Source organism: Amphiprion ocellaris, chromosome 14 (assembly GCF_022539595.1).
Source record: "Amphiprion ocellaris isolate individual 3 ecotype Okinawa chromosome 14, ASM2253959v1, whole genome shotgun sequence".
NCBI lineage: Eukaryota > Metazoa > Chordata > Actinopteri > Pomacentridae > Amphiprion > Amphiprion ocellaris.
In genome coordinates, this window is record NC_072779.1 from 23,572,709 (window position 1) to 23,592,624 (window position 19,916).

General features: G+C 38.3%; 1 protein-coding gene across 4 annotated transcripts in view; it reads right to left on the reverse strand.

Annotated features, from left to right (window-relative positions):
• ntm (neurotrimin) overlaps positions 1–19,916 on the reverse strand; it is a 471,807-nt gene that overhangs the window by 111,524 nt on the left and 340,367 nt on the right. The gene's annotated exons all lie outside the window — the stretch shown is intronic.

A 19,916-nucleotide genomic window follows, 5' to 3' on the forward strand; every position in this document is an offset into this window, starting at 1 on the left:
ATTAAAATGTTAATCATCTTTGTATGCGGGCTGCACGGTGGATTGGTGGTTAGCACTTTCACCTTGCAGTTAGAAGATCCCTGGTTCGCATCCTGGCCTTCCTGGGATCTTTCTGCATGGAATTTTCATGTTCTCCCTGCGCATGCGTGGGTTTTCTCCGGGTGCTCTGGCTTCCTCCCACAGGATTTAAATCCTCGCTTGAAAAGTCCCTCAATCATTGCACTTTTTTAATTTTGTATTTGCTGATACTCAGAGCTACTCTGACTTCCTCCCACAGTCCAACAATATGCTGAGGTTAATTGGTAACTCTAAATTGTCTGTAGGTGTGAATGCAAGTGTGATTGTTTGTCTGTATGTGTAGCCCTGTGACAGACTGGTGACCTGTCCAGGTGTCCCCTGCCTTCACCTTAAGTCAGCTGGGATAAACTCCAGCCCCCCGCGACCCTAATGGATGGATCTTTGTATGCCGTCCTTCATATTGTGGTACTCTGCCTTCCCTGCTTTACCTCGAGGCTCCACCCTACTTAGGATGCACTTAAAAGGCTGCTGTCCAACAATGTCAGGTTGCATCCTTGAGAAAGAAGTTGTTAATTGTCTTAAAAAAGACATTCTAAAATTTTTATTACCAAAAAGTCACTACATGGTGAAACAATGGAGTACAAACAACACTATCCCTTATAATCCCTGCTGTGAGGGAGGTCAGGAGCAGCAATTGAAATCTCTTCATTATGCTTTAAACCAAATTCCATCAATTACTTAATCAGTATGACTGGACATTTTAACAGGGCACTTGCAATTTTCTGAATACAAATGAATTCTCAAATTACTTAAAAATACTGCTCCTAGAATTAGCACTGATTGCATTATTACTGACATTGTTTCTGGCATTGTTTTAACTCCCTGTGACTAACGACCAATCAGTATAGGTTAAAAAAAATGGATTCAAAATGTGAGCATCATTTAGGACTTTTACAGAGTTTAAAGCATCTCTTCTCAGTGGCTGTTTGATATGACCTCCTTCTGGATTACGCAAGACTCCCTCCAAACCTATAAAACTTTTATCCATCCAAGGTAGTGTTTGGCCTACATTTGCAAGGCCACTTGGGCATTTCAGCATATAAATTAGATGTAAAGTCGCACAGTTTAAAAATTATTTGATCTCATATTTCTCGCTTGTGCGGAGGGTAAACACTTTAGGATTCAACATATTTGAACAGTGTATGCAGTAACCACATTTGAGTTACCAAGGATTTCCTGAGAGAGGCAGAAGGTCTTAGTAATGGGTTCTGTAAATGCAAACTGCCCTACCAAGTCACCAATATTTTTACTCTCTATATAGCAAAAAACCAAGGTGCGGACCACTGTTGAATAGAATAGAATAGAATAGAATAGAATAGGTCTTTATTGTCACTGTTACAAAAACAATGAAAAAAGTTTAGCACTCTTCGAGTAGCAGCATTAAAAATAAACTACATAAAGCAATATGAACACAGACTAAAAATATATACAACTGACATATGAGAGCAATTATACAGTGTTGAAACAATTTGTGGTTAGAGACCTGCTCCACGCATGATTATTGCACACAATATGAATACACTAAAATATGAATATTTCACTTGGCATGTGGCATGGCATGTCATATTGTCATTCAAAACATGGAGGGAGAAGACATTTGACAGCTTGGGGATAAAAGCTGTTTTTGAGTCTGTTGGTTGTGGCTCTAAGTGTCCTGTAACCTCTACCTGAGGGGAATGGGGAGAAAACAGAGATCATCTCCTTGGTTTTTCTGGTGTTGAGGTTCAGGTTGTTGTGGAGACACCATTGTCGCAGTGGCTCTAAGCATGCTGGCTTTTTTTGTTGTTGTTGTTTTTATCATTACCTTTATGAAAGATACACATATCTAGTTCTGTCTTTTACTTCACTGATGATATTTATACAGTCACTAAGTTTAAGATTTTCTTCCACAGATGTGTTTCAGATAAAAACCATCCATCCATTATCTATACAATACTAAATGTCACAAGGGTTTTTGTAGAAATTGCTTTAATCGTTTCATATGCCCTTAAACATCAAGTTTTTATTCTAGAAAAAGTGGTGCTGTCTTAACGCTTACCACTTTGGCAGCCTCTTTGTGGAACCAGGTTGTATTTGTTATTTAAAAACAGCATTAACCACAGTACCATTTTGAGAAAGTTGCTGATTGTGGCACACTCCTTGGAGAGGCGGCCTAATACCACTAAGTTAAAATGTGTTGTGCTCCATGTCTATTACATCGAATTTGGTAGAATGTGAGTTTAGAACAGGTTCGATAACATTACTGTCACTGAGTCACTATGATTAAGGCAATTCTTCCACCAAGGTGAGAGCCCAGGAAAAGGTACACTACCATTGAAAAGTGTGGGGTCACTTAGAAATGTCCTTATTTTTGAAAGAAAAGCATTTTTTCAATGAAGATAACATTAAATTAATCAGAAATACTGTCTAGACATTATTAATGTGGTAAATAACTATTCTGATTTTTAATGGAATATCTACATATGGGTTCAGAAGCCCATTTCCAGCAACCATCACTCCTGTGTTCTAATGGTACATTGTGATATCTAATCATGCCGAAAGGCTAATTAATGATTAGAAAACCTTTGTGCAATTATGTTAGCACATGAATAAAAGTGTGAGTTTTCATGGAAAACATGGAATTGTCTGGGTGACCCCAAACTTTTGAACGGTAGTGTATGTTTCAGTGCTGTTTGTGTGTTTGTCAGCAAGATTAGGTCAAATTTCATGAAATGTGGCGCAGAGGTGGAACGCGGTCAAAGGAAAAGCCCATTAAATACTGAGTTCAGATTTTTTTAGTAACAAGAAAGTCACTCAGAGAGCTCAGTACTCCACCAAGGCTGCTCAGTCATTGTATGATTTCCGAAAGATAAGTCCCAATAAGTCCACAGCGGCTGATTTGTAGTGGGATCGCAATCATGTGATCATCAGCAGGCAGCTGATGTAGTGTTCACTTGTTGTCATAGTTACAGTGACACCGTGCCGCTATCTCACAATGATACAGAAATCTTTAACAAGTCCATGGATCCTGACTATATGCTGCATCACTGCCAAAATCTAATCACTTGGTCTTTGTGTCATTTCTGACCTTCCCTAAAATTTCATAAATGTTGCGAACAGACAGACAGACAAACGTACACCGATCATCACATAACTCCACCGCGTTCCTTGGTGGAGTAATAATAAAAAATTGTGAGATAGGGCATTGTCCCCATCTATTTTACAGTTTGCATTGATTAGAAGGTTTCAGTTTTCTGTTATGCTGATAAAGACAAGGAGAGTTTTTTGTATTTGTCGAAGTGTCTGTTATCCATAGAATCCAGGGGTGTTCATTGTGGTCTCACAGGTGTGATTAAATTTGTGTTTTTAATATACATAAATATGCGTTATTTCTTTTGTTTTATTTACTGCACTTTGCTGGTTCAGTACTACTGGTATTGTAATTATAAGCAGCCTCACTTCACTTTCATTACCTAAAACATTTGTGCAGACATGAGGCTTCTTTGAAATTATACACCTGTGGTAGATCAGGTTCTGATGCCTGAGGAAGCATCGATGCAAAACACATGTTCACTTATTGGCTTATCATCAAGGTTACAAATAAAAATGAGTAGAGTCACTAGTAGTCTTCTTGTCTATTAATCCTAATTTACAGATGGCAGGTAGACCTATGAGATCATTGTCTGTCCTCAGTGTTCTTGAGAGGTGTCAAATGTGCACACACTTCATAGTAAGTGTTTGAATGCAAATCAAAACAGTGGTTAATGTCTGTGCAGGAAATTAAATTGCAAACTCATGTACCATTCCTAGCATAGTGTTAATCAAAACTAAATATACATGAAACAACCTGTAGCCTCTGATATAAAGTAATTTGCATTTGTCATGGAAAAATTGAGGCAGTGTATTTATCAAAGAGAAGCATAATGAAGCGTAACGTTTCTCATTTATAATTATTTGATAATCTCTCTGGCTGCTTCATGAATGTTACGCACCACTGGGGTTTTGCACAGCCACTATGGTAGAACAAGCTCGATTTCAGAGAGGTGATACAGAACTAATGTGAAATCAAGGATATTGCTCTAAAGATATTATGAGCAGTCCTTCAGACTTAACCAAATCCCAAGGGTGCACAATAAAAGCAATAGCATTTTTTTTCTTTTCTTTTTTTTTTTTTTTTTTAAAATTGTTGAGTTTTTGAGAGGGGACTGCACAGAGGCTTGGTGGTTAGCACTTTCACCTTGTAGCTAGAAGATTACCAGTTTGCGTCCCGGCCTTCCCAGGATCTTTCTGCATGGAGTTTCCATGTTCTCCCTGTGCATGCGTGGGTTTTCTCCAGGTTCTCCAGCTTCCTCCCACAGTCCAAAAACATATTCGAGTTAATTGGTAACTCTAAATTGTCCATAGGTGTAAATGTGAGTGTGATTGTTTGTCTGTATATGTAGTCCTGTGGTAGACTGGCGACCTGTCAACTGCCTTCACCCTAAATCAGCTGGGATCCAGCCCCCCATGACCCGAATGAGGATTAAACGGTGCATAGATAATGGATGGATGGAGTTTTTGAGAAGTACACTGATCACCTTGTCTGTTAGTGTCTGAAATGTCACCTAGAGATTGTAGTTCTAAAATTGGCTCTGAGGCTGAGTCATTGAAGGGAACAGAGTGGCTGCTGTTGACAGACTGCACTTCAAAATAAGTATCAGTCCATTTAGGCTACAGTACACTTCAAATGCCTTCTTGGAGAACAGAAAACAAAGATTGTGTTAAACTGTTGGGTGAAATTGTGAATTACTCCATATGAACTCAGATGGGTACGCCATAGTCTAATGCTACAAAATGAAGCCAGCCCTGTAAAGACAGCTAAGTGCTCTGAATAAGCACTTAAAAAAAAGTTCACTTCTCTCATTTTTGTCAATTACATATAAATTCATATGCTAGCAGCTAAAATGCTTGAATGTTGTTGATGTAGCTGTATAACGCAGTAACACGTGCTTGTAGAGTTTTTATGGTAAGGGCTATTTGATTTGGTAATGACGGTGTTATGATGAATTAAATAATAAAACCATAGGGTCAATAAGCTATAAACAATTTATGTTTGCATGTCCATATTAAATGGCCACATTCTATGTTGCCATGATTCTGATCATCAGCAACTGATAAATAAATGCTCCATTTCTCAACAAACAAACAAAAAAAAATGCTGCATTTCTGACAATGTCATATGGGGGAATTCACAGCCTTGGTGGAGTACTGCTTTCTAGTTTAATTGTGGGAAGTGAAAGTCATAACGATTAATATTCCATTCATTGTGCAGCACTACACTAACGTTGCATTCTGTTTTTACACCCAAATTGTTCTTTAGTGTTTCTCTACTTTTTGCTGTTCATTTTACTGTGCAAATGTGGAGCCTGCATATCAACAAAGTTTGAAAAAAAAAAGTCTGTTTCTTCAAAAATCCTTAAACTGGACAACATGGTGCTACATTAGAAAGACTTCTTTCATAAATCAGTCATGTAAAATGGCTCGCAAAACCATCCAAGTTTGCTTTCTGTATCGTGCAGAAACAAAGTAGCATGACGTGTTTAAGGTAGTCATCTTCCTGCAAGAAAAGTGTTGCACAGTGTCGACGCTAAAATTTTACATTCTGCAACCCTACGCCAAATGCATCCTCTGCCTCTTAAGGAACAGCAATAGAGGTAGAAATGATTTTGTTGTTAAATGTCAAACTTCATCTAAACTCCAACACCTTACTGTTGACTTAATAAAGAACAATAATAAGCCTCAGTGTGCTGCTGATGATTTCCATACAAAACTGCTGGTTGGCGTTCTTTTTACAAGCCTTACGGGCTGCTCTGATGTTATTTCTAGACTAACCTGGATAATCAGCTGCACCACAGTCACACAGTAGGAAGAGAATCAAAGTTTAAGCTTTATCCCCACGCATTTTTTTTCAAAATTGTTATAAAACTACTTATTTTTGTCACAAGTAGGCCACCAGCACCACCAACAACAACAACAACAAAATGTGTTCAGGAAAATGAAATAATGCATAGGGTAATTCTAGAGAAGATAAAGAGGACAATAGGATGACAGGAGAATCCCTAAACCCTGTCAGCTTACATCTAAAATTTACACATGCAGAGGCCCCAAATAACTTCAAAGAGAAGAAGAAGGGATAATGGTGATGGAATAGCACAAAGTTTATTCCTCATTTAGTCAAGGTCTGTTCCAACTAGCTGAAGCTCTCATCTAGCAACATCCAAAGCAATAAAGCATTCACTATGTCAACATGTCATCTGGAATGACTTCTCAAACAAAGGAAGAGGGAAACAAAGACAAAAACAGCAGTCTGATCCAACCGTGTCACCTTGTAAACTCTTATTCAAAAATAAAGCTCCATGAATATGTCATGCAAATGATTTTTTTTTCTTTCTTCACATCCACGCCTCAGACCTCATTCACCTCCGCAACCTTGAATGTGCAGCATTCTGACAATACGACAAAACACTTTTTGTAAATACAAACATGGCATCACAGACGGATGAGGATTTGTAGTTTTTTCTTTTTAAGTAATTAAAGGATTCAAGCATAAAGAACGGCTTAATCATTTCAATGGTTGCTTTTAGACAGGATGGTGAGATTTTCTCTTTCACTAATATTTTGGCCTCAGTGGAATGGCCATGCCCTCTATTTCACAGGCAGCTCAATACTCAATACTGAAGCCTGTTATGAGATTTCCAACATCAACTGAAAGGTGTCACAGCAGATAATAGAGAAACAGACTCAAGATTGAATAGATTAAAAAAAAAAGAAAAATCTCGTTTAAAGTGCTCAGTCTTAAAATATGACCTGTTGCCTCCTTTTGAAACATGGGTGGAGATATACAGATGGCTATTCGCCTGATGTTTACGCTACTGCAGTGTCATTATCTTTTCATAGCATCAAGGCCTAAAAAGTATTATTCTTGAGCTGAAATGATTAGCTGATCATTTGTTTAGCTGATTAAGAGAAATCAGATCAAGCTTATAGTTTGTGCACTACATAATACATATAATGACTCTAAAATGAAGGAGTTTTGACACATTAATTCTAGCAATAAGAATTTTGATTTAACCCTTAGATGCATAATTGGGTCAAAAATGACCGTTGAGGTTGCTTTGTTGCAATGTCATACATGCTTTTTTAGAAGGAAGCTAACTAGTATATGGAGAGGAGTGGCAGAATGCAACCAAACCCTCCAGACTAATCAGAAAGGAAACTTCTGCTCCCTCATCTACATCATAGCAAACAATAAAATGTACTGCATGTCTATCACATCAGCGGTTACAAGTTTTAAGACTTTGCAGTTCTTCCTCTATGCCCAAGTCATTCACCTTTCTTCTGACAGCCGTTCACTAGAACTGGCTGCAGTGTCGACTACATTTCTCACTGCCTGCTTTAGGCCCGTTGCTCTCACAGAGTTCACTTAACATGGACAAAGCTGGTTTGCCAACAAAACTCCTACCGCCAACCTTTGGTTTCCAGCCATGATCCTCTGCTTCTGCTGCCAACTCTGTACATCTAAATTTTTTTCCTTCCATAGGCCATTTCAACTGCATTCTCCCAGAACACACACACAACACATAGTTGTGTTGACCACAACACAAAATCTGGTCTCAGCTTAGTGGTAGCTATCCCCCTACAAACTCTGATTTTTACATCTTGAGTCTAGTCTCATTTTCTAGTTCCTCCCTTCAAGACGATGTGGAATAGAAAAAAAAAAAGACATTATGCTATTTAGCTTCCCTCAGCATAGCTTAGGTTATCTGATTTATTTATCAATTTTCCCACTGAACATCTGTGATGTCAAAGTCAACAGTGAAATACTGCAAGGCCAGCAGTTTGTTTCTGACGGACGTCCCCAGAAGAGGCACGCGCATTAGGCAGGGAAAACTCACGTAATAAACAGGAAATGCAGCAAAGAAGAAAGAGTGCAAAGTTTGCAAAAGTGAGCTGACAGTGATGAGAGACCAATGATGGTCTTTCATCACACAATAATAAGGAGCAGGACAGAATGCTTCAGCAGTGAGGGCGTCAATGATTAGAAGCATTCTGTGGGGCCCTCATCATCATCTTCATCAGACACTCCATGTGTTTAGTCGCTTTCTCAAGAGCTTCTGATGTGGAAATGCCGAGATTGATTTTTTTTTGTTTTGCTCGTCAACTTTCCCTTTCTACTGCCACCTTCTTGAAAGATGCTTGACTCACCAGATGACTTGTGTGGCACTTAGATCTAAGTACTTTATTTGCACAGAGTGTCAGTAAAGATGTACTTAACCAGCTGTGCTGAGGATCAGTAAGTTAATGTGAGATGCCCTCGCTCTTAACAAACTTTACCGACTTTCATGAGCTTAATGAAAATGCATAGCTTTTGACAATGTTAAATTTTCTGTATTAAACAAGTAAATACTGTAATGATTTTCGTTCACACACCACACAGAATCTAATAGAAATAGTGGTTAATGAAAATTATTTGTTTGGGAACTCAAGCTCAATGAAATCAGAGTTTGTTTATGAGACTGATCAATACAAGTAGATTTGATAAATCTACGATGATTCAGCCTGAAAAACTCTTGACGGGGGTCTCTTAGATGGCTTAAATTAAATATCGTTTATCAGGTGCACCTGATAAACAAGTGCAATTTTTAATCACAAGGGGAAGTTTCTACAGTAGTTTCAAGGTGGGAAAGCTCAGCCATGCTGTTTGTTCTCTCCTCGCTAAGTGTTGTCCCCATGAACGTTTACTCAGCTATACAGACAGCTAAACACCCTCCTCATCAAACTCCAAGGAACAGGCCATGTGTTCAGTTGGGTAGTTTAATCAGGATAAAGTGTGAAACTACAAACAAAACCAGAGATAAACAAAACATTGCATCAGTATAACGCATACACAATCAAAAGCATCACAAAGAACACGTGGCCTATAAATGAAATCAACCGATATCTTAGATGACCTATTTGCAAATGACATTTCAAACTAATAATAATACACACATGTTGCTTTCATAATAAGAAACAAACAGAACTTACAGATGATGCCGTTTTCAAACTGTGAAGGTGTGGATGGTAACAAATGCAAAACAGGTGTAACTGCCACTGACTGGCTTTTAAAGGTAAGGAAGGAGATTAGAAGGAAGTGACCTCATGAGCATGACCTCACTTCCTCTTTTCCTCAGGTAACAAAAATGAATGAATATACAAAACAACCACTAGGGCGCAATAACAACAAACAGAACAGATCTGACTCCATCACACTGTTGACTGTTTATTTCACTAATGCTGTGTCTTCTCGCATATAAAAACAGCATATACACATGCTAACAAGTATAAAAACAAAAACAAAAACCTTGATCTCCTTTGGAGGCAAATACCAGGCAAAATGATTTTTAAAATTGCAGCAACAGAAAAAATTTGCTCTCTTGGCATACATTTTCCAGAGGCTTACAAAATATCCCCAGTATTAGCCTTAAGCCCAAGGCTTCATCCCTTTTGTATTTCTCTCTTTATAGTTTAGTTTCCATTGAGGAAAGCATCCACAAATTCAGTCAGTAAAAGCTTCACATTTGTAAGGCCAAGAAGGCCAACTTTGGGTTCTATTAATATGAGATGTTTAGGAGAATTTTGAAATTCAGTAAGTCTCTAATCTTTATCCAAGAGATATCTGAAAAAAAAACTGGACAGCAAAAATGGACACGTTAATTTCAACTAATAGAAATGTAAAGTAGAGCATAAATAACAGCCTTGTAACAGCAACGCAACTTTAACTGATTTGAAATGAAACGCATCCAAGCTAGAAGGGAGGACATAGCTTTGCTCTACCCATTCTTTTGGAAAACTGTTTCATGATGTTAATTCCAGCATATCATGTGATTCAGTGTTTTCTTCTTCTTCTACCAGCTACAAAGGTTATGCTAACAGGGTTGTTGTGGGACACATGTTCCATGCATAATAATTATTATTTTAAATATTATGTTGATTTAAAAAAAGGTTCTCACAATTAGTAGAGACATCAATGAAACAAATAATACCAAAAAGAGGAGGTTTAGGTTTCATTTTAATTGTTTTATTTGAGATTCAATTTGATCATCAGACATTTTAGGGGAAACTCCAGACTTATTTGGTATTTAAAAAAATATATTTTCAAACATTCTTGTCTCCTTTTTTTTTTTTTTTTTGGTCTCAGGATAGTTACATTTACACAATTGCATGTTTTAGTATTTTGTACATGGATTATTTGAAATTTGATGGGTGGGACGTAACATGTCCTCCAATTCTGGAATGACCCATATATTAATTGATAGAAAAGCATGTTTTCAAATGATCAATGCAACTGACAATCCCTACTAAGTGCCTAACATAGTCTGATAAAAGCACATGGAGTGGTTACCAGCTGATCTGGTTCAACTATCAAGACACATATAATGCACTCATGAGAGCAGTGGCAAAGATTTGTTATTGTTTCTAAGCTACAGAAGACCACCAGCGGCTTCACATAAACATCACCAGGGAAATAAGTTGCATAGCAGCAATCCTGACACCCCATCATCAGTCTCTTCCTCCAGCAGCGATAGATTAAACACAACACTTTAAAACTCATTTCCTCCAGTAACATTCCATATGCTGGCACATTGGACCGTTGTTGGAAATAACACAGAACTTGTGACTCTTGAGGTGCTCTTTCATCCAAGTGACTCCTCCACCTTCAGATCCATCAAATCACCAGATCAAAATAGTATCACTGGAAACTCTTTACACTGCTGTCATAGGTGTTGCAATAAACTATAAGTTGCCAGGAAGAAAAAAAAAAAAACATGTAAACATAATCTGGTCTGAAATGCACCACAGAAACTCTTCTGTGCTGACTAGAAGGGAGCCATTGCACAACATTATCTTAAGTGCAAAATAATAAATCTGTCTTTAGGAGGGAAAAAAAAAAATAATTCCAGGCTTCTCCAGCAGATTACAAAAGCATTCATGGTGAGCGCTGACAAAAACCACAAGGAATAACATTTCAAAGTTGCCTTTTCTCAGTCCCTCGCTGTCTCTCTCACGCACACACTGACAGACAGGTACAGCCGTCAGAGACATGCTTCCACTCCACTGACACTGACAGCTCGTCAAACTGCAGACCGGGTCTGAGAGGACACACCTTGCAATCAGCCCAGCATGCAAAAGTGGTGAATCAGAATGCATTATGGGAGACAGCACTGAACAATACAGTGAGCTGCTCGGTGATTTACTCCATGGCCGATTTATCAAATGTAAATTCATTAATTCTACATGGCAGCGCAGATATTGATACAAATAGTAGCAGCATGCACTTTACATTTCATTTCTTCTTATGCTGTAGTGCCACCAAATACAGATTTACTGGACAGCAGAGTAATGCTTGACGTATGATGTTTCGTGAGTGTTATTTTTATCTGATAAACACATTAAATGGCAAATGGCTGCATTAAGGGAGCACTTTTCACCACAGTACTTTGCAACCTGACGCACATTCACACATCAGTGGCAGCAAGCTGCAACACAAGGTGCTGGCAGAAGCATCGAAAACAATTTGGGGTTCAGTGTTTTGCCCAAGGACACTTCATCGCATGAATAGAAAGAGCCGGGGACAAAACCTGCCAACATTGCACTTTGTGGATGACCCGCTTTACCTCCTGAGGCTCATATATTGAAGCCTGGCACCTTGGTGACTTGACAGTAGATAGAAAACTGATGAGCTAAACTGAACAGCCATCCTTTTAAACACATACAAGAGAGCTTTTTACATTTTTTTTTGTCACTTTATGTTTATATGGACCTATACCTGTTATATGTTCAACATCCAGTTTATGTATTTTTGGACCTTTTTTTTTTTATTTCACCCTATTTTTTATTCTACTTCAAACTGAATATCCTTGTGTTTTGAACTATGCGCTGGACAAAGAGCACTGCAGCTAAACATAAATTACTAAAGTTCATGGATACTGAATGAGCCCTTGCGATTAATACAATTCTGTTTGTCTGTGTCTATCATAACTGAAACTTCAGGACAATAGACTTTCGGTTCTGGTATTCATGTACATCAGTTATTAAATTGAGACAACAAATTAAGTCACCCAAGGATACAAATTGCTAACCTGTGAAAGTTAAAAAAGAAGAAAGAAAGAAAGAAAGAAAACAAACACTACTTATCAGCCTCCAAAGCCAAAAATGGCTACAGAGACAAAAACGTTCACAAATCACATGAGGAAGATGATTCCCTGATATTTATATGCACTTCTGTTTACATCAGATCACATTCTACTTTGGCTTAAAGTGCTAATGACTCATGCTCCAATCCTGAGACTGTATCTTTTAATGACTGGAGCTGGAGCTGCAATAATTAACAACTACCAGAACAGTGTCCACTGCTTGATTCAGCAGTTAAGCAAAGGCATCCCTCTACCTTCTCAGTAATGTTGTCTGTAAATACCTGTTTAATAAACAGTACAGTGTAGCAAGTTAAATACTTTTTGACTGTTGGGTAACAAAAAAAAACAGGTATCTGATTATGTCATAGGATTCATGGAACTGTGACGGCACTCTTCACCAACGTTATACAGACCAAGCAAATAATGGTGTAATAGAGCAAAATATGATTTATTAACTTATGTTCAGGGTCAGCATTAACTATTATGTGCACAAAGGTTCTGCCTTTAGAGAACTGCTGCTGCCAGACAGTCTAGAGAAGAGGACATTATTTCCAATTCGCACCAGTATGCTGTTGAAGTTTGGACTTTAAAAAAGGCTGTATATAAAGTCTGATACCCTATGGCTTGGACACAAAGAAGTGTTTGGGCAATTTATGTTCACTGTGGTGCAATGTACAGATAAATTCAAGACCTGCAGTGAGGTCTTGACTTTATCTGTACATAAATCTATCTATCTATCTATCTATCTATCTATCTATCTATCTATCTATCTATCTATCTATCTATCTATCTATCTATCTATCTATCTATCTATCTATCTATCTATCTATCTGTATTTATATACTGCATTCTTGAGGGACAAAACACAACTATCAAGTTCTGTTTGACAAAAAGTGAAGTAAAAATATATTTTACTCTTCAGAAACCTTGAATTGCATCCATATTTTTACATTGCCTGCTTTTCACATATTAAAAAGGAAGGTACTTTCTGATAGCTGAAATTTAATGCTGCAAACTAGGAGTCTATGTGTTTCATTGTATACTCTATAACAGGAATGAAACACCAGGAGTGAATTTCTCTGTAAAGGAACTGAAAGCTGCTGCTCTATACCAACAGCATTACTGTATACTGCATTACACTGTGATCCAGATGCTCTCAGACATGAGCAAAGAGTCTGGGAACAAAAGTTGTGGTGAGCAAGAACATCCTTGCCTTACTTCCTTTTTAAAGCCTCTCGGTGCATTAACGAAGAAGAATTCCCTAATCTCCAGTACAGTGGATCTCTGCTCCCACTATAGAATCAGGCATCGGAGCACTTTAGGGAAGTGAGGTGAACCGCTGTTCAGGGGAAGATAATCTACTTTGAATACCACCTGATTTTACTTTATCCTCATAAAGAAAGCTTGGCTTCTCTAGTAAACGGAGCAGTGATATCACGAGGAACTGAACGTTGAATGTTTTTGTTGACGATTGAGTCATGGCTCCGAAACAAATCACTGACTTGTGAACAGAGCTTAAAATAAAAAGACACCTGCAGTATTGTACATACTGATAATATGTGTACATTTACATGCTGCATCTGTGACCAGCTAGGCATTTGAAACCAATTGATTCAAGTAGAAACAGGATAGAAAATTGATATTTTCGGTAGTTTTTTTTTTTTAGCAATGAACAGCACATAAGACACACTACAATAACACTGTTTCCACCAAAAAGGTTCACCATCATCAAACTGATTAAAACAGACTTTGTAAAAGAAAGAGAAAGCACATTACTGAAAACTCTCATCTCTCAGTATTAAAGTAAAATGCGATACAACAAAGTTTGTACATGAAACTAACATACCAGAGATGTTGAATGGGAATAACATGCTGTTTTTCTTTTCTCTAAACAAGTACAAAAGCTACCCTCCTGTGGCAGAAAAAAATACCACGGGGTCATTAAAATCCAAATGTCTGCAATTTCTGGTACTGTTTGATTGATGTCAGGAGAGAAAAGGTCAAGAGGTACGAAACATTAAGACCCACTGCCTGAGTAGGACTATCTATAGTTACATCACAACTGCAATATTTGATGGGGCCTCTCTCCTCCTGAAAATCATCTTCATACAGCACATTCTAGTACTCTTATTTCCATTTAGGAGAACAAGGACAGATAATTGATGGGGCATTAGTGATGATATGCCAGACCAGCTCAAGGCAGTCTTTCACCAGGTCTACACATCTCTTTGTGGGAAATCTGTTGACTGGAAGTTACAGCTCATCTGGCTCTTTTGAATCTTTGAAGCACACAGAATATACAAAAATATTCTATAGAACAAATATTGCATTGTACGTTCAGCAATAAACGTATTTAACAAGAAAAGCAGCCAGAGAGCGCAGTACAACACCAAGGCTGCTCAGCCGTTGTATGATTTATGATGGCTAAGTCCGCAGCGGTGGATTTGTAGTAGGATCGCCATCATGTGATCGTCAGCAGGCAGCTGATGTAGCGTTCACTTGTTGTCATAGTTACAGTGACACCATGCCACTATCTCGCAATGATACAGAAATCTTTAACAAATCCATGAATCCAGACTATAAGCCACATCACTGCCAAAATCTAATCACTTGGTTCTTGTGTCATTTCTGACCTTCCCTGAAAATTTCATCCAAATCTGTTGGTCCATTTTTTTACAAGAAAACATCACATAATAAGTCCAGAGGCAAATAACTGCCTGATTTGCTGCTAAAATATGTCTCTATTTTTGAGCAGTCCACTCAATAACAGTGGTTTGACTGACCTGTACACTGTAAATACAGTATGCATCAGCAATACACTTTGGATATGCTCAAGTTCACAGCAAGTGTTAACATACGATCTCTATCTGGATAAGGAAACACATATTGATCGGATCAGCCAGACTGCATTTGGAGGTTGTCAGGCTTGTGCTGTGATTGGATCTCAGCCAAGTGTCTACATTCTATCTTCATTCTGAAAGACAAAAGGTCACCTAACTCCACGTCTTTCTCCCAACTCAAGCAGCACAACAAAGGCCAAAAGTTGCAGCAGTAATGTTAGCTCATCCTAGTCAAAAATCCTAGTCTGTGGGCTATACTGCCAGCAGTGTTAAACATTACTGTGCCAGGGCACAAACCAGCCACAGCTACATTCCCTGGCCCACACCTGAACTAGTGTGATTTAGTACATTAAGTGTATTACATGTTTATGCACCCATAGTTAAATTGCCTGTCAAATAAATCAGGATGTTTTATAACACTTGCCTGTTGACCTTGCCTCCCACGACACACACTGCACTCTTACCATCACCCAATATCCCCAGCAGGGTGCAGCGAGTTCATCATATCCAATTTCTCCACTGACCTCTGCAGTAAAATTAAACAGGAAGTGCTCACAAAGAAAGAACACTCACTGCACGAGAATGGATTCAAAGGCAGCAAAACAGTTTTGTTTTTCTTTAAAATGGTAATGGTAGGTATGAGAGAGCATGCTTTTGTTATTAATAGATTTGAAAAAGCAAATATTTTACTGGACACTGAAATTTCAGGGGGAAAAAAAAGGTCTAGGAGCTGCTGGTATTTTATCATTTGGTCAAACTATGAGGTACAATTCAATTGCTATCACCAGTTATAGCTGTAATTGCAATTTCAGGCACTGATGCAATTTAAATTCCTGTAATACAGTTCCGGATGCCAGAAGATTTCAGCTTAACATTGCAATCTTTATACTAATTCTGAACATTGCCTTAATATTCACTGAACCACATCTTAATCTCAAATTTAATCTTTCTTCACCTTCTTACCTTTTATAAAAAAATAAATAAATAAAATATACCTACGCATAAAACAAGCAGCACTCAAACACACACACACACACACACACACACACACACACACACACGCACATTAAAGCAGAAAGTTTCTGATCAGCCATGAAGGGTGTGTTACAGCTTTAGCCCGGAGCCCTGCCTGTTCAAACTCCACTCTCCTCGACTCTTCACTTTGAAGTGTAAAGTCAGAGAAAACTTATTTTAGCCAGAGGCGAGGCTTGTTGGGCACAATTACAGCAGAAAAATAAATAAAGCTGTTTGTTTTCTACCTGAATGGCAAATTATTTATTTATTTATTTTTTTTAGTGAAAGCAGAGGTAAGGTGTTTGCATTGATCAGAAGAGCTCTTTCCATCACTCACTTGTTCTCACCAGTCGCTCATAGGTGGGAGACACCACATCCTGCAGCCACAGTGTATATTTACCACTGCTGCTGCACTATATCACCCAATGGCACTTTTCATGAAACTGTTAATAGAAGCAAGGGCATATGCATCTGAAAGACCAACCTTATTTTATGTATATCTGCCAGACTTCTCATTTCCCGAACTTGCATTACATTTGGCATCAAACTCTACACTTAGCTTAGGCAAGCTTAAGCTATGGAAGAAAGAGGGAGGTGATTATTTTTAACACACCCAATGGATTGAGTTCTCCCAAAACCACACTGGTCAGCTGTTATTGCACTTAAGGAAATATACTTGGTTGTCTGAGAAATAAACTCACAAGCATCTCTCTGTAGCTTTATTCAGCACAATCCACAGCTCTGTTGTAAAAAAAAAAAGAAAAAAGAAAAAGTTTAAAATCATTCATTGTTGCACATAGTGTAGCTGTAGGGATAGAAATGAGTTTTAATTTGTCCAGTTCTCTGGTTTGCTAAGTAACAAATTCATGGCTACCTGTTAGACTAAAATGGTCTTAAGACTATCTTAGATGGTGATAGATATCTGTTTTATGTTTTCATGCATACCAAAATCACAGTAAGGAGTTACTTTGTCACAAATTCAAAATTCACATCTGTAGGTGATATGAGGACAAAGTTAAGATTTTAATGAAATAATCACATTTCTTTCATGGACCCACAGTGCCACCTAGCGACATCGGAGGACGCCATGATTTCGGGACAAATTCCATAATAACAATTGTATCATCGTCGATTAAGAGTGTAAAATGTGAAGTTGGTATCATTCATGACCGTACACATGAAATGTAACACATATCCTCACAATAACATATATTTTTAATATCTAAAGCACATTTGATATATAGTTTGTATGTATAAGGTAACTCACTTATGTGCTAAAACGTATAATTTTGATTTTTGCTTATGTTCTATTGATGGATCATGGTGAGAGACGGACAGATCGTGTTTGCACGTATAATATCATATGTTTCGACTCGATTTGCCAAATGCAGTTTGTCCTCTGTCTGGGGAACAAAGACAGAGTAATCAGATTACAAAAATCGCGGGAAACTCTCCCTCCTCCCTGATAACAATTCATAGGACATAAAAAGCCTGACACCGCCTTTGTCTTGCTCTTAGCTCTTTACTTCTCTCCTCTTAGCTCTCTTACCTTCTTCCACTCGTCCTGAACGCTTCTTTACGCAGCCGCTCTGACGCCTCGTCTCTGTCCTTTTCGTGTCTAGACACGTGTCGTTTTCTTGAACTTTTTTCATTCTCTGAAATTTTACTTTGTCTCGGCATTCTTTTCTTTAGCTCATTTTTGTTGCCTTTTAATTTTTGCGACATATTTAGACACTGCTCACCTTCATTACAAGCCTGAGCTTGTATGTTTTAATCTGCTTTTCAATAAGAAATAATAGAAATTATTTTTTTCCTTTTTCTAAATATCACCGCGTCTTCACCATCCTTTTTATTACTTGGCTAACGCCAACTGAAAACCTAACGAGAGCCACCGTTATTTTTCATCAACCCTGAAAGACTGCGCACAAGGCGCACTGAATACTGGCGACCTGACGCTCATCTCCTGCATGCCACCTCAGACGTCTGCTGGCAGACCTCCGACGGCAGAGCTCGTTGCCTAGCAACCACATGATGCTCTGAGACAGAGAGCTTGGGCGCCTCATGAGGACGTTTCCGGCCTCCCACTGGGTTCCAGCCAAAGGAGGCTCCAATCTGCACAGCACTGTACAAAGTAGGATGAGCTAACCTGTATAACTTGATGATTTAAATTTAGTCACTCTTTAGCGTATCGATCGTAGCCCAAATTACCGATTCATTGTGTTAGATCGTCCACCAACTATCCTCCTTCACCATAACCTTCTTCCTTGAACCTGTAAATCACTCAACACACACACACGTACGCACGCACACACAACATATTTCTCACTGTATATAGCTCACCTGTATTGTCTTAGTAGAATAGTTAATAAATGTTTTTCATTTAGACCAATTCACGGTCTCATGCATTCCTTTGTGTGGGAACTGAGGTCAATTTAATCAGAATTCTAGACTTTCAGATATCAGACTGATCAACTTCATTTTAATCAAAGTCTCCTTGAGATCTTGTTTAAATTAATAATTTCCTCAGACAAACTGAGGATGGTGCCCCTTTATTAACGAGTGCAAACGTAACTAACACAGTGGTTATCGTTACACAACTGCCAAGCTGAAACAAAGGAATGTTTGCTTTTTTTATTTGAAAAGTCACTTAAAGATTATTAGATTATTACTCCGCCAAGCAGGCGGTGAGTTATGTGACGATCGACGTTGGTTTATCTGTTAGCAACATTACTCAAAAATGGACGGATTTTGATGAAAGGTCAGAAATGACAGATGGACCAAGTGATTCGATTTTGGCATTGATGCGTCTTATAGTCTGGATCCACAATTTTTTTTTACAGATTTCAGCTGAGCAGCCTTGGTAGAGTACCGCACTCTCTGAGTGCTTTTCTAGTTATAATAGTTGCCAATAATGTTCTGTCACACAACTATACACTTAAAGGCATTGTTGCTGCAGCTCCAAACTGCATATCCAGTTTCTTTCTCATACGCCAAACTTTATAATACTTAATGATCCTACATGTTTGAAACTGCTATCATTATCCCTGTGTCTCTGGTGCAGTTAATGTGAACTGTGTTCTGGTGTTTTCAGGCTATTGCTCAAACTCTTCTCTCATAAGAACATTTTGTTTATCCACATGTTATATTTATCCAGGCATGATTTTTTTTCCAATCATGTCTCATAACTTCACAGGTCTATGACCTCTTTGGGAGCTCAGTATATTGCACCTGAGTCCACCAAAGCAGCAGTGAGGTATACTCACAGCTAATCCTTGTGTTGGTAAACACAGCACACATCCATGTGTGTATGTGTGTACATAGACAGTGCCCTGCAGTATTGAAACTTTGGTGCCAAAGGGGAGGTGGAGCTGAGAATCTTCTAAGCACATAATCCTGAGCACTCCACCTCTCTCCCACCCATCTCCTCTTCTAATACCCAGACAGGACTGGAGCCCTGCTTAAGTCGACAAGACGCTACAGTAAAGCTCCACTCTCGCTGCCCATGGGTCAGTCATACTCTCACAAATCTGCAATAAGTTAAGTTTAGCTGACCATGCTGTCAGCTAAAGTATAAATAGGCATCAAAAATTCAAGAATAAATAAGCCTAACATTTTGAAATAAATACTGGTTTGAAAAGATACCAAAAAATAATTGTAATCATTAACCAGTGATATGACAATGAATTAACTGGGCTATTGCACTAAGAGAGATTGAAATTTTAAAGTAGAGAATTGTTGAAGAAAATAGCTTTAGTATCTCATAGCTCATTTTAGCCACCACAGGAAATGC